At 38.1% G+C, this 13,602-nt stretch overlaps 1 protein-coding gene across 2 annotated transcripts in view; it reads right to left on the reverse strand.

Moving 5' to 3' along the window:
• plxnb1a (plexin b1a) overlaps positions 1-13,602 on the reverse strand; it is an 80,359-nt gene that overhangs the window by 37,670 nt on the left and 29,087 nt on the right. The gene's annotated exons all lie outside the window — the stretch shown is intronic.

A 13,602-nucleotide genomic window follows, 5' to 3' on the forward strand; every position in this document is an offset into this window, starting at 1 on the left:
AGGGTAGTAGTCTCAGCTTTCTTGAGGCAATTCAAGCTGACCTAAACAATCAATAAGATAAAAAGTGAAATAATATGATTTGATGACTTGTGTTATCGTTCAGCATCACCCGATTCACCATTTCCCTAAGTGGAGGGAAACCTCTGAGTCTGAACCTTTCATTACCCACATTCACTGATCTTGGTTTAAATGCACAGTAGAGTGACACTTACAAAACTGACTGCAGGTCAGTGAATAAGATGATTTTAGGGATTTTAGCCTTGGCTAGTTAAATATCTATAGTTTAGTTATTTCCTGCTAAAAAAATTATTAGTGTGATAAATCATAAACCTGGCAATAACTATGCAGCAACTTAGGAGTATACCAACTTTAAAAGATAAAATGAGGAAAGGGAATCAAAGAATTTTTTTTTTTTTAAAGATTCTTGTGGTTTCATTAACGATTCTTTTGAATTTAAGGAAGTATTTGGAAAGCAGAAATACTTGGATCATTTCAATAATAAATGTAAAACAACAAAGAACAAAACATGAGGTCAAATTAATTGTTTTTATAAAATACAACTATCAAAACTCACAATGCATATCTTTAACTACACATTATCATAGAAACAACCAGTCAGTAACTACACTAATTTAAATTTCGTAAGTCGTAATACAATATAAAACAGTAAGAGTTCTTGGCGTTGGGAAAGACTAAATCAAGGACTTGCAGTTTAGGGAATGATTCTGCTCCAACAGATTCATAAAGTTGTGATTCACTAAAAAGTAGCAGCTCATTAGAATCATTTGCTTGGTAAGTCTGATTCCTGAGCAGGTTATTTTTATTGATTGACCTGTGTGTTTCACCACAGTTGTGTGAACACACACACCACACTGTGTGTTTGGTTCTTTTCACCAAGAATCAGCTCATTGATTCACTAAAAAAAAAAAAAATAAGGGCTCAGTAAGAAATGAGAAGTATTCAGCTGGTCATATGACTTCAACATGGCAGCCACCATGAGAGGAGACCACCATCTAGGCTAGTCATCTTATATAAAAGTACATCATTTTATACTCATAATATGTACATTCTAGTGCATAATAGTACATCATTTGTAAAAGTACTGTTTATTTCTTTGTGTAAACCTAAGTACCAAAACAGTCTGAAGATGAGGTGACTGCTACAACCTAACGTTTATATAAGTTGGTAACTAACCAATGAAAGACTTGTTAGACAAAGCATGCTAAAGCTAACCCAAGTGAGCGCCTCTGCCAAGCCATATAATAAGACATACGTCCAATTAATTCACTGAATTTCACCCTAGTTACAAGAGAATGACTTGACCCCAATATAGTTACTTACTATTAACCAAACAAAACAAATAAAAGTGCCCCAAGCTAACCTATTACCAGATTTTGGAGGAGTGTTCCAAGAGGTCCTGTTGAGCATTTAGAAACCCCCCTCAACATTAGGTTGTACCCTGAAAAGCAGCACAGACAAAAGGTCTCAAATAGAGCTCAACCTCCACAGTTAGCGAACAGCAAACCGAATAATAGAGGCTCGTTAGGCCGACTGCTTTTAAATCTTCACTAGAATAGACATGCAGGTGGTGTTGATTTAACACCAATGACAGTTAAGGCCGACACAATGCAAAATCTCCTCTTCACAGACCAGTCATAGAAAAAGAGGGGGGAAGGAGGAAGCGAGAGAGAGAGAGAGAGAGAGAGAGAGAGAGAGAGAGAGAGAGAGAAAGAGAGAGAGAGAGCAAGGATTCCACACAAGAATGACAAGCACTTCACCCTGTATTAAAGGATAAAACTCTGAGCCGGCCCCTCCGAATCGTCCCTGGGCTGAAGGGAGTGTATTGTTTGGAAGCGTTCCCAGGGGCATAGATAGATGCTGGGACCGGCAGGGCAACGTCAGGCTTGTGAGGCATGCCTCACACAGCAGCACCAAGAGGAGACTGACCCCTCTGTCTCTCTGGGAGGGGTTGGCAGTGACCCCACATTTTTATGGCCCCTAACAGAATGTTACGCTGTCACGCCTCATTGGGCATGACAATGAACATGAAAAGTTGCCACTCTGGATGATTAAGAAAGCTATTTATCCATCTCGTGGGACAATGCGGCCATTCAGCACGTAGAAAGAGGACTGAAACATAATTCACAGCGTATGAGACGTCTTTTCAGATATCAAACCGATGTCGTTAGCCTCTCCGCTAAAGAAGATTTGTCTGTAAAATATGGTGAATGGGTGTTGCGAACAATCCCCGGCTGTATTTCGAATTTTTCCAAGAAGGCGTGAGAACTGAAAGAGAAATGAGGGAAAGTAAGAGGGTGAAACAGTAGCATGCTTATGACAGAGAGAGTGTTATTAATAGAGCTCTTGAACATAGAGGGGCATCGCAGCATACCCTGCATTCCAGACACTATTGTTGACCTTTCCATAGTCCTTCTTGCGTAGCCGGACTTTTCACTATCAGCATAATGTCTGTCCAACTTTGCAGTTTATACTAGCCAAGAACTGCCCACCTAGACAGGGTAAGCGCATCTGATCTAAATGACCAACCATATTGTGTTATGATTTAAAGGTAGGGTAGGTAATCCTGTTCAGAAACACTTTTTTTTATACTGGGTGAAATGGTCCTTCCATCCTGATAGTAGTCAATACATTATGTGTTTAGAAAAAGGAATGAAAAAAATCAGACCTCTGTAGCAGCTGCAGGACAGTAAAAACTCTGACCAATCACTGCCATTCGGTGCGAATGTAAAGAACCAATCAGATGCCTTCATGTCTCGTGCCCGAGCCCCACTGCGCGCGCTGCCCTGCGTGCACTCATCACATGTCACCGTTCCCGGAAATATTCAGCTCAAAGCACCTGCATATGCAGTCAGCGAAGGCGAAGTGAGTACTAAAAGAAATCTTATTTGTTTATATTCATAGTGATAAAGTTAGGTATTTTATTACATGTGATTCTGACATGATGTCACTGTATGTACTGCGCTCCTTCCTCTCCACTCGCCTCAGGTAATAAATGCGTCTTGTTCCAGCCTGAGCGTTTGGCGTCGCGCGTTCATGTGTTTTGGGGGCGTGGCTTTGGAAGGAGCTCAGAAGGGAGGGGGTGGGAGTGAATGGAAATAATGAGCTGTGTTTATTGCAGATTAAAAGGTCTACAGTCACTCGATTTTTATATTTTCTTTTTCAGAGTACTTACATTTTAATTATGTATTGGTATATAAAGACAGTTTAAACAAATTTGGAATGTTTTTTTTTTAGAAAAAGGATTACCTACCCTACCTTTAAAGGGATAGTTCACTTTGAAATTAATTTTTGATATGTTTTAGCTTACCTCAAGGGCATCCAAGATGTAGGTGTCTTTGTTTCCGCAGTAGTTTCAATTTTTATATTTTTAGGTCAAACCGTTCTTGTCTGTCAGTCATATAATGCAGGTCTATGGTCACTGGCTCAAAACACAAGCACAGAGTCCAAATTAAAACAATTCCCCATCGTCCAAATGAAACAATTCCCCATCATAAATACACATTGATGGCCTAAGACACGAAACGAGCGGTTTGTGTGAGAAAACGAACAGTATTTATATCGTTGTTATCTCTTGAAAACAGCACACGTCCAAATGATCTGACGGCGCGGGCGGGTATAGATATATACATAGATGTCGCCTTGGCTACTGCAGTTCATTGGAACGAAACCGTAGCCAAGCGACATCTAGTGTATATATCTATACCCGCCCACTGGCGGGTATATATGTATACACTAGATTTCGCCTTCGCTACTGCAGTTCATTGGAACGAAACCGTAGCCAAGGCGACATCTATGTATATATCTATACCCGCCCGCGCCGTCAGATCATTTGGACGTGTGCTGTTTTCAAGAGATAACAACGATATAAATACTGTTCGTTTTCTCACACAAACCGCTCGTTTCGTGTCTTAGGCCATCAATGTGTACTTATGATGGGGAATTGTTTCATTTGGACGTGGGGAATTGTTTTAATTTGGACTCTGTGCTTGTGTTTTGAGCCAGTGACCATCGACCTGCATTATATGACTAACAGACAAGAACGGTTTGACCTAAAAATATCAAAATTTAAACTACTGCGGAAACAAAGACACCTACATCTTGGATGCCCTTGAGGTAAGCTAAAACATATCAAAAATTAATTTCAAAGTGAACTATCCCTTTAAGTGGCGTTTAGAAGGCTGTCAGTTCAGCGTGGGAAAAACGTATTCAATTAGGTGCACAGCAGTGTCCATCCATGTTCACAGAGATCATTGCCCCCTAGCAGCGAACCATTAGAATTTCTAAACAATTATGACATAATAAAGCCTTGTTTACTGAAATCACGTGACTTTGGCAGTTTGATATGCACTCTTAATCACTGGTTTGAAACAAATGATTCGCAAATGTTTCGAAGTTTTACAAAGCATGTTTCGTGTTTGAGCTTACACAAGAACTAATGAGGTTCATTCTCATGTTACGCAGCACGTTTGAGCTTCAGCAAGAACCAATGAGGTTCACTATTGTGTTTCGCAGCACGTTTGAGCTTCAACAAGAACCAATGAGGTTCACTATTGTGTTTCGCAGCACGTTTGAGCTTCAACAAGAACCAATAAGGTTCACTATTGTGTTTCGCAGCACGTTTGAGCTTCAGCAAGAACCAATGAGGTTCATTGTGTTACGCAGCAGGTTTGAGCTTTAGCAAGAACCAATGAGGTTCATTCTTGTGTTACGCAGCACGTTTGAGCTTCTGCAGGAACCAATGAGGTTCATTCTTGTGTTACGCAGCACGCTTGAGCTTCAGCAAGAACCAGTGAGGTTCATTGTGTTACGCAGCAGGTTTGAGCTTTGAGCTTCCGCAAGAACCAATGAGGTTCATTCTTGTGTTACGCAGCACGTTTGAGCTTCAGCAAGAACCAATGTGTTACGCAGCAGGTTTGAGCTTTGAGCTTCCGCAAGAACCAATAAGGTTCATTCTTGTGTTACGCAGCACATTTGAGCTTCTGCAAGAACCAATGAGGTTCATTCTCGTGTTACGCAGCACGTTTGAGCTTCAGCAAGAACCAATGAGGTTCATTCTCGTGTTACGCAGCATGTTTGAGCTTCTGCAAGAACCAATGAGGTTCATTCTCGTGTTACGCAGCACGTTTGAGCTTCAGCAAGAACCAATGAGGTTCATTCTTGTGTTACGCAGCACGTTTGAGCTTCTGCAAGAACCAATGAGGTTCATTCTCATGTTACGCAGCACGTTTGAGCTTCTGCAAGAACCAATGAGGTTCATTCTCGTGTTACGCAGCACGTTTGAGCTTCTGCAAGAATCAATGAGGTTCATTCTCGTGTTACGCAGCACGTTTGAGCTTCAGCAAGAACCAATGAGGTTCATTCTCGTGTTACGCAGCACGTTTGAGCTTCAGCAAGAACCAATGAGGTTCATTCTCGTGTTACGCAGCACGTTTGAGCTTCAGCAAGAACCAATGAGGTTCATTCTCGTGTTACGCAGCACGTTTGAGCTTCAGCAAGAACCAATGAGGTTCATTCTCGTGTTACGCAGCACGTTTGAGCTTCTGCAAGAACCAATGAGGTTCATTCTCATGTTACGCAGCACGTTTGAGCTTCAGCAAGAACCAATGAGGTTCATTCTCGTGTTACGCAGCACGTTTGAGCTTCAGCAAGAACCAATGAGGTTCATTCTCGTGTTACGCAGCACGTTTGAGCTTCAGCAAGAACCAATGAGGTTCATTATTGTGTTACAAAGCACATTTGAGCTTCCGTTTATGTTCGCTAATCAATGTTTATATGTGAATAAAAGCCTAAATTCAATCTGTTCATCATACAAAAGTGATCAAGTCTGAAATTTGGACTAAACTGCTCAATTATTATGGATTCGTTTTACAATCTTTTTATGAACTTTTTGAAGCGTCAAAGTGGTAGTTGCGTTTCTGTCAATAGAGGGACAGAAATCTCTCAGATTTCATAAAATCTTCATGTGAGTTCCGAAGATGAACGAAAGTCTTGCGGGTTTAAAATTTATCTTGCAACCCGTTTCACTAAGGGTACCCTTAACCTTAGAACTTTTAGGGTTTTCTTAACTTAAGGGGCTTTCATGCAACTGGGCCCAGGACTTCCCAGCAGTCTGTCTGCAAAGATCAGCCATAAAAACAAATATATTATCCATAGCAGCGTTACACTTAAACCAAGAGTTCTGACGGAGTGTCCCACTTCCTTCAAGCCGACGAACTTCCCATGACAGCTGGACCCTCAGCGCTATAAATATCCCCATCCTAAACCACCGATGTCACGGTTACAGATCGGGTGGAGACACAACCTCACTCAAACAGCCAAGTCTTCTGTTTCTCACCAGTCTCACTGTATCTGCCTGTGCCGTCACTGACATGCTGTGGTCTCTCCAAGTCTCTTTCACAAGCTCGCCTGTGCCCACAATTACACTTGGCACAGAAACCAATGCGGGCGCCTTCATTTGTGCCTCAATGTGCCAGTGTACTGACAGAACCTCCATGATACCCTACAAATGCCACATCACATCACAGACAGCAACTACAGTATGAGAACAGAACCACATGTGAGATGAATATGAACATACAATTCATATCATGAGTTGTATAGCATGATAAATGTGAAGTATGCTGAATTAGGAGGTGTGTCCCAAGTTGTAGAGTGGATTTTTAGAGTATGCACCCATGCATGCCATTTTGGGCTAATATTTCCGACAACCCCATTGTTCAAGATGCAATCTGATTCAATACTAGGTTATATAGAGTATTCTTCTGGCCTGAGTATGCAAATGGAGACACACATGCTTAGCCAACACATTGCAAGTGTGTGTGGTACTGTACTAGGGGGCGATAGAGTTCAACTGACCGTGTCAAAGTAGCTTCCCAAACCAGTGCTATTTTAGTATTATTTACATACTATTATATTATTTAATCGTTTTTTTATTATTACTATTATTATTATTATATGTATTTCGTTTCAGTTTTAGTAATTGTGTTATGTGCTTTTGTAATTTTAATATTTATTTTTAATATTTTTATTTAGATTTAATTTATTTCTATTTCAGTTTTAGAAATATTAATACTTCAACTTTAACTTTTAATTGTGTTATTTTATTTCAGTTCATTTTAACAAAACAAAACAAAAAAAGTTTATTTTAATTAACCCTAGAATGCATAAAGGGGGTCAAATTGTGATTTGTTAAAATATTTTATTTGACATACCATGAACTCCTCAAAAAATTGGTTTCTGATCCCATCAATGTCTTTTTCATACTTCTTGGTCATAAGATGTGGGGGAAAAAACATTTTTGTATCACTACCCCATTTTCAATGGAATTTATTATGTTTTTTTTTTTAAATAATATATTATAAAAAAATATTTATATGCTTGGAACTCTATGGATTACTCAAAAATATGTTTTGATGCAGCCACATGACCTGATATACCTGAATTCACAGTATTCAGTAGGTATAAAGCACCCCAATACTGTAGGTCACATAAAAATGCTAACCTAGTACATCTAGCTTGCGTTTATACTACACGCATGCATATTTATACTATAGTACATACTTTTTAAGTAATTTTTCCATCAAATGAAGTACCTACTCAGACAGTATGTGATTTTGAATGGATTTGTAGAGAAAGGCCACAGGAAAGGACAACTGAAGACCCAAACAAAGGAAGAAGTGCAATCGGTGCCCAAAAGTTATGCACTGAAAGGTACAAAATGTGTGCGTGAAATGTTCTGTCCGTGTCAACATATCATTTTCACATTATCTCTGAGAAATGTGGGGACTACAGCATACTTTACAGTAGTTCTGAATTTGTTTGTGGATTACTTTCCTGATGCTACTGTAGATGCGCTTTTTGGAGCTTCAAAAACTCAGGCTCAATTCAAGGCCATTACAAAGCTGCAAGAGCCAGGATATTTTTTAATATAACTCCGATTGGGTTCGGCTGAAAGAAGAAAGCCATATTCTCCTAGGATGGCTTGAGAGTGAGTAAATTATGGGAAAAATTTTCATTTTTGGGTGAACTATTCCTTTAAGTGACTGAATGCCAGTGGCTGAGGCCTATGGTGCAAAGATGTAAAACTGTCCTTCTCAAGTGATCAATAATGCAGAAGCACAACTGCTGATCTGAATCTTGGTTTATGTGGTGAAGTACTGAATGCCGGGCAGCATCACAATAGCAATTGACAGCAGCTGCCAAACAGACCACCAAAAAACAACTGGATGCCGATCAAGAAAGGAAGGAAGCGGAATCAGTGATTGAGAGTGAGGAATAGAGGACATCTGCCAAGATTAATTACTGAAATTATATGTAATCATAATTAAACAGACTGCATTTCAGGATTTGGCAAGACATTACGGACTTGTGTATCAGATGTCAGTCAGAGTTCAAAACTGATAAATCAAATTTAATGAGGCACATGTTAAACATCTCTCTTAATGCAAGTCACTTTGTTTGAGGAACATTTAAAGGCCCCCAGCAGCTTCTTAATATGCCTGTGTCATGAATTTTTCATGGCTTTTCCCATCATAACGTTTTTCAGAAGGGCGATGTCCGTCCCCCTCTGAGAAGCTAGCCTTTGTCCTGCCTGACTGACCAGAAAAGAAATCCCACAGCTTCAGCTGAGCGGTAAAAAACAAAACCGGTATCAAACTGCGAGATGGGGGACGACCCGCACACCTGCGGGCGAGGGTTAACGGCCACTTTTGGAGCCCTATCACGTTCAGATGAAAAGAGGGGGAAGTCCTCAAGCCACATTTATAGGGGGAAGTCCTGAGACGGGCTTGAGGTTTGGGACATTTTCAATTATTCAACACACTCTCAGCCTTTCTAGTGAACTCCAGATGCTGCTTTGATGAATCGTACAGTGATGGAACAAGGAAAGAGTGTCTGAGTGACCCCCGATGTGACAGGGACTTAATTAGGCGTCTTAGGCTGGTGCCAAGCTGAGGTCAGTGAAGGGTCATGAGAATCAAGTCACCATTTCCTAACATGCCTTCAAGTACATTTGAATATTAAAGTGATTGTTCCAGATCCAAAGATGGAATTTACTCATCATGTAGCCTACTCGCCCCTTATGTCATATCAAATTAATTTGATATGAAAGTATCTTCATGCTCTTTTACAATAGCTTACCATAGCAGCTAATAGCTTTGTATAAAGTAGTGTGTCAAAAGTACCGACTTCTGTACCAAGTCGGTACTGAAATGTAAAAAATGTGACTAAAAATGTGCATTTCCCTCTAGCATTTTGAGAGCAGTTGAACAGATTCTTAAACACCTCTGATTTGCCATTGTGTTCACGCGCTCAACATGTCTGTGATTGGCTACAATGATCAACACTTTTAAAAACATTGAAATAGACGTCTTCGGCGCTCTTAAGAACACTTACACGGATAGCCTGCTTTCAAACGCTCCTGTGTGTATCTGGGTAAGCGCTCGGTGAAGAAAACATGTTCATTGAAGAAAACAGGATCATTGTAGCCAATCAGAGACATATATTTTGAGCACGTGAACACAATGGCCAAGCAGAGCTGACTTGAAGTTGAAGTTGGTACTTTTGACAACACTAGCATAAAAGAACATACTATAATTATTATGTGATTATGTAATAATACACATAAATAATAATTCATATTTATTATTAAAAACAATAATTTAATAATAATAATAATAATTATTAAATAATTAAATAATATTTTGCGCAATAGTTACATTGTTACTCACTGGTAATCTTAAAAGTAACTACTTGTATAACACATATTTTCATAAATATTTCTGTATATTATGGCAATATGACAACAACAACAACAACAACTATTATTATTATTATTAAACAAAACATTAAACAAAATAAGAAATAATACTATTGTAATATTTCTAAATAAAATGATTATTATTAAAATGATTATATAAAAGATAATTATAATAAATAAATAAATCATAATTAGTACACAACTACTCACTAATAATATCAAAAAGTTCTATTTGTAAAATAAATAATAGTTTAATAAATATTTCTTATTAATCTGTTTACTATAGCAATATGACTACAAAGTATTATTATTATTATTAATAATAATAATACATATTATTGTTACTAAATTAAATATTAAACTATTGTAATATTTCACTGTAAACAATCACTATAATTATCTACTCACTGATAATCTTACAAAAAACAATTTGTATGATAAATATTTTTTATTTTCATTTATTATGGCAATGATGCAGCATTCTTCAAAAAAAACATTTGCACTAAACTGAATCTGAAACTAAACATGACTATGCCTTTAAACATTCAGTCTGGTTGCATGTTGACTCCTATGTCTAGACAAGACAACGCTGCCCACTGTGAGTCAGGGGACGTGTGCTGTGTCAGACAGAGGCAGAGACTGTACACATCAGGCTGCTGGAGGAACTGGGTTTAGCAGCACTATGATGAAACACTAGCCAATGAAAAAGCCAGCTTATAACATTCACACTGGCCTGAATTATGTCGGCTGGTCATACGAAATCACATTCCTGCTGGACAGCTTCATCAATGGTTTACTGATTATGGCAGCTGAACAGGAGCCAGAGGCCTCCGTATAATATTGGCCATCCATATATAGTTAAGGCCATTAAAATCAACATGGATAAACACTTCAGAGGCAACCACTAATCATTGTGAAACCTTTCAGCCTCCTGTTTTACCCTCAACTGGTAATGTACAGCATGTAACAACAAAAACAACCACAGTAATACTAATAACAATAATAACAACATTTAGAAATTAACCTATTATTTTCCAATCAAAATCTTTTTATGCGTTCATCTGACTGAATTAAATTCCAGTTCATCCAGACAGATATAAAACTAAAGTTTGTCATTTCTGTTTGGGGTTAGCATGACTGAATTTTTTAGTTTTTTTAGTTTTTAAGTAATTTTGAAACAATGATTACCAATACATGGTTTTTGGATATGAATTAATATGTTATTTCGACTTTTCAAAATAAAATAAAATAAAATAAAATAAAATAAAATAAAATAAAATAAAATAAAATAAAATAAAATAAAATAAAATAAAATAAAATAAAATAAAATAAAATAAAATAAAATAAAATAAAATAAAATAAAATAAAATAAAATAAAATAAAATAAAATAAAATAAAAATCAATTTTAAACGCTAATTCAAATGAAGCATTACAACATTATAATGTATGGCAAAGGTAATCTATATGTAAATATTCAATAAACAATAAATAAAAAAAATCTCTAAAATCACCATATTATAGCGGCTATTATACATTATATATATTATATATATATATATTATACATTAATAGCGGCTAATAATAATAAATAATAATAAATTGATAAGGTAGCAAAACATTGTGCATCCCTTATTAAATTTCTTTATTAATTATTCCTGGTGTTTCTGAGACCCCAAACAAAAGTATATAAAGCTGTTTACCCAAAAGTGAACGGAGTAAAAATTACTCTCCCTCAAATCATCTCAATTACGTATAATTCTTTAAACATAACTGTAGATTTCGTTCTTCTGTGGAATACTAAAATTGCCTACAGGTTTGGAACAACACAAAGTTGAGTAAATGTGTAAACAATGCAAACAAGTAAGTACCATTTTTCATGGAGGATTGAAGCAAGTTATCAAGTTTTTTTGTTTCATAATCAGATCTCACAGGATTCACAAGTCATCATGAAGTTTCAACATGATACCTCAAAATGAAAGTGTATTCTGCTTCCACTAGAGCCCAAAAATAATGATGAACTTTCCAGAAAACTTCCCCGTCAGCCACTGGCCAGAGAAACAACCGCTACAGACTCACACCATTGGTTGAGCCAGTGTTACCCGTCGGGATGCTTGAAAAGTCTCAGCATTTGTTTAATGGCTTATAGTTTCTCTGCATTAAGTTCAGTGATAGAGTCATTAATCTCTCAGCTGTCGGCTTCATTGTGACATGAGTTCATGTACGGATGTGTGAGTGTGTGTCTGTGTCCATATGTAATCTGTATGACCATCTCCAAAACCAATTCATCTTGCTGACAAATGGAAAGCCTGTTGAATGTGAACCTCTGTTTGCGGCTCAGATATGAAATGCGCTAGTGAACAGAGCAGAGTTAGCATGCTTATTCGTCTGTTTGCACACTAAATGAATATATTACTTCCCACCCACAACTCCAGCACAAAAGCCCCTCTCTCTCGTGCCTCTGAATGGGCCTGAGAAGGCTCTTTGTAGCTTGAGGTTGTCTTGACGACACCCCATGGTCCAGTGATGAGAGGAGTCAACATGGATACATGCTCCGGTCGGGGAGTCCATTAGCTCACATCAAAACAGGGCCCGCAAAATGACCTAATATTATTAGCTAAAGTTTACACCCAACTGAGGATGAATGCCAACTTCAGTGTCCAATCACACTGTAAACTAACTAAATGTGTAGTTGTAGTTTACAATGTAACCACATCGTGTGTGTGTGTGTGTGTGTGTGTGTGTGTGTGTGTGTATATATATATATATATATATATATATACACACACACAACTGCTAAGGCTAAAAACTAATTAAGAACATTAATGTTAAAGTCCACATGAAATCAAATTGAGGTTTTATGGCTTTTAGTATGAATATGTTAGCTATCTATAAGCTGTGTGCTCCAAAACATTGACAACATTCGTATTTAGAAGATATAAGCATTCAAAACTTAGTCTCTCACTTCCACCAATATGAATCACTGGTTTTGATGACATCACTCTATACTTCAGCTTCTCATCAGATTTTCTGTCCAATCAAATGCCTTCTAGAATCGGAAGCCCCACCCCCTACACTATAAATAGACGAGAGAAGTCACATCAAGGATAGCCACACTGAACACAGCGATAAGTGAGCATGATTTATACACTGTGGTGGAGATTGCAGGTGACGCCGGCAGTAAAGTCAACAGGCACTGTGAGGAGCTGATGTAATGGATGTTAATTCATTCACAGGTGCCTGAGGCTGCGTTATTTTCAGAGAGGATTGCTGATAACAAGGACTTATGAAATACACAAGAGTCTTGAACCCCAACTGCGACAGTAATGGAGAACTCAACAGTTTAACTATATTGGACACTGTGGGACAAATGTGCAAGCCTCATTTTTCAGCGTTTGGAAATAAGAAATTCTGATTTACGGATTAGCCCCTTTCGCACCGGGTGGTTCTCGGGACTAGCCACCAGAGTGGTTTCCCCCAAAACTAATGTTCCCCTAGGGCCATTTTCCTCGTTGCATTCGCACCGGCAGTAGGAACTCTGAAGTGACGTAAGCCGCGCACGCCATAGCCTGAGCACACAGCACTCCCATTCTCCATCTTCATTAGTTTTTGATCTGTTTAACAGTCCTGTCTAATGCGTTATTAGATAGAACTTTTATACAAAGAAAGTAGACAGTATATGAAAAGGTATTAGCGTATTCCGTGTAGTTGATGCCCAATGTTGCTAGCTGAGCAGAAATGCATACGTTTCTCTTGGTCCCCTCAAAGTTGTATTGGATTTTCTCCTTAGCGTAAAGGTTGAGAGGTCCATCTATCACTTTTTTCC

The sequence above is a fragment of the Rutilus rutilus genome, assembly GCF_951802725.1.
Source record: "Rutilus rutilus genome assembly, chromosome: 13".
In the NCBI taxonomy this organism is placed as follows: Eukaryota; Metazoa; Chordata; class Actinopteri; order Cypriniformes; family Leuciscidae; genus Rutilus; species Rutilus rutilus.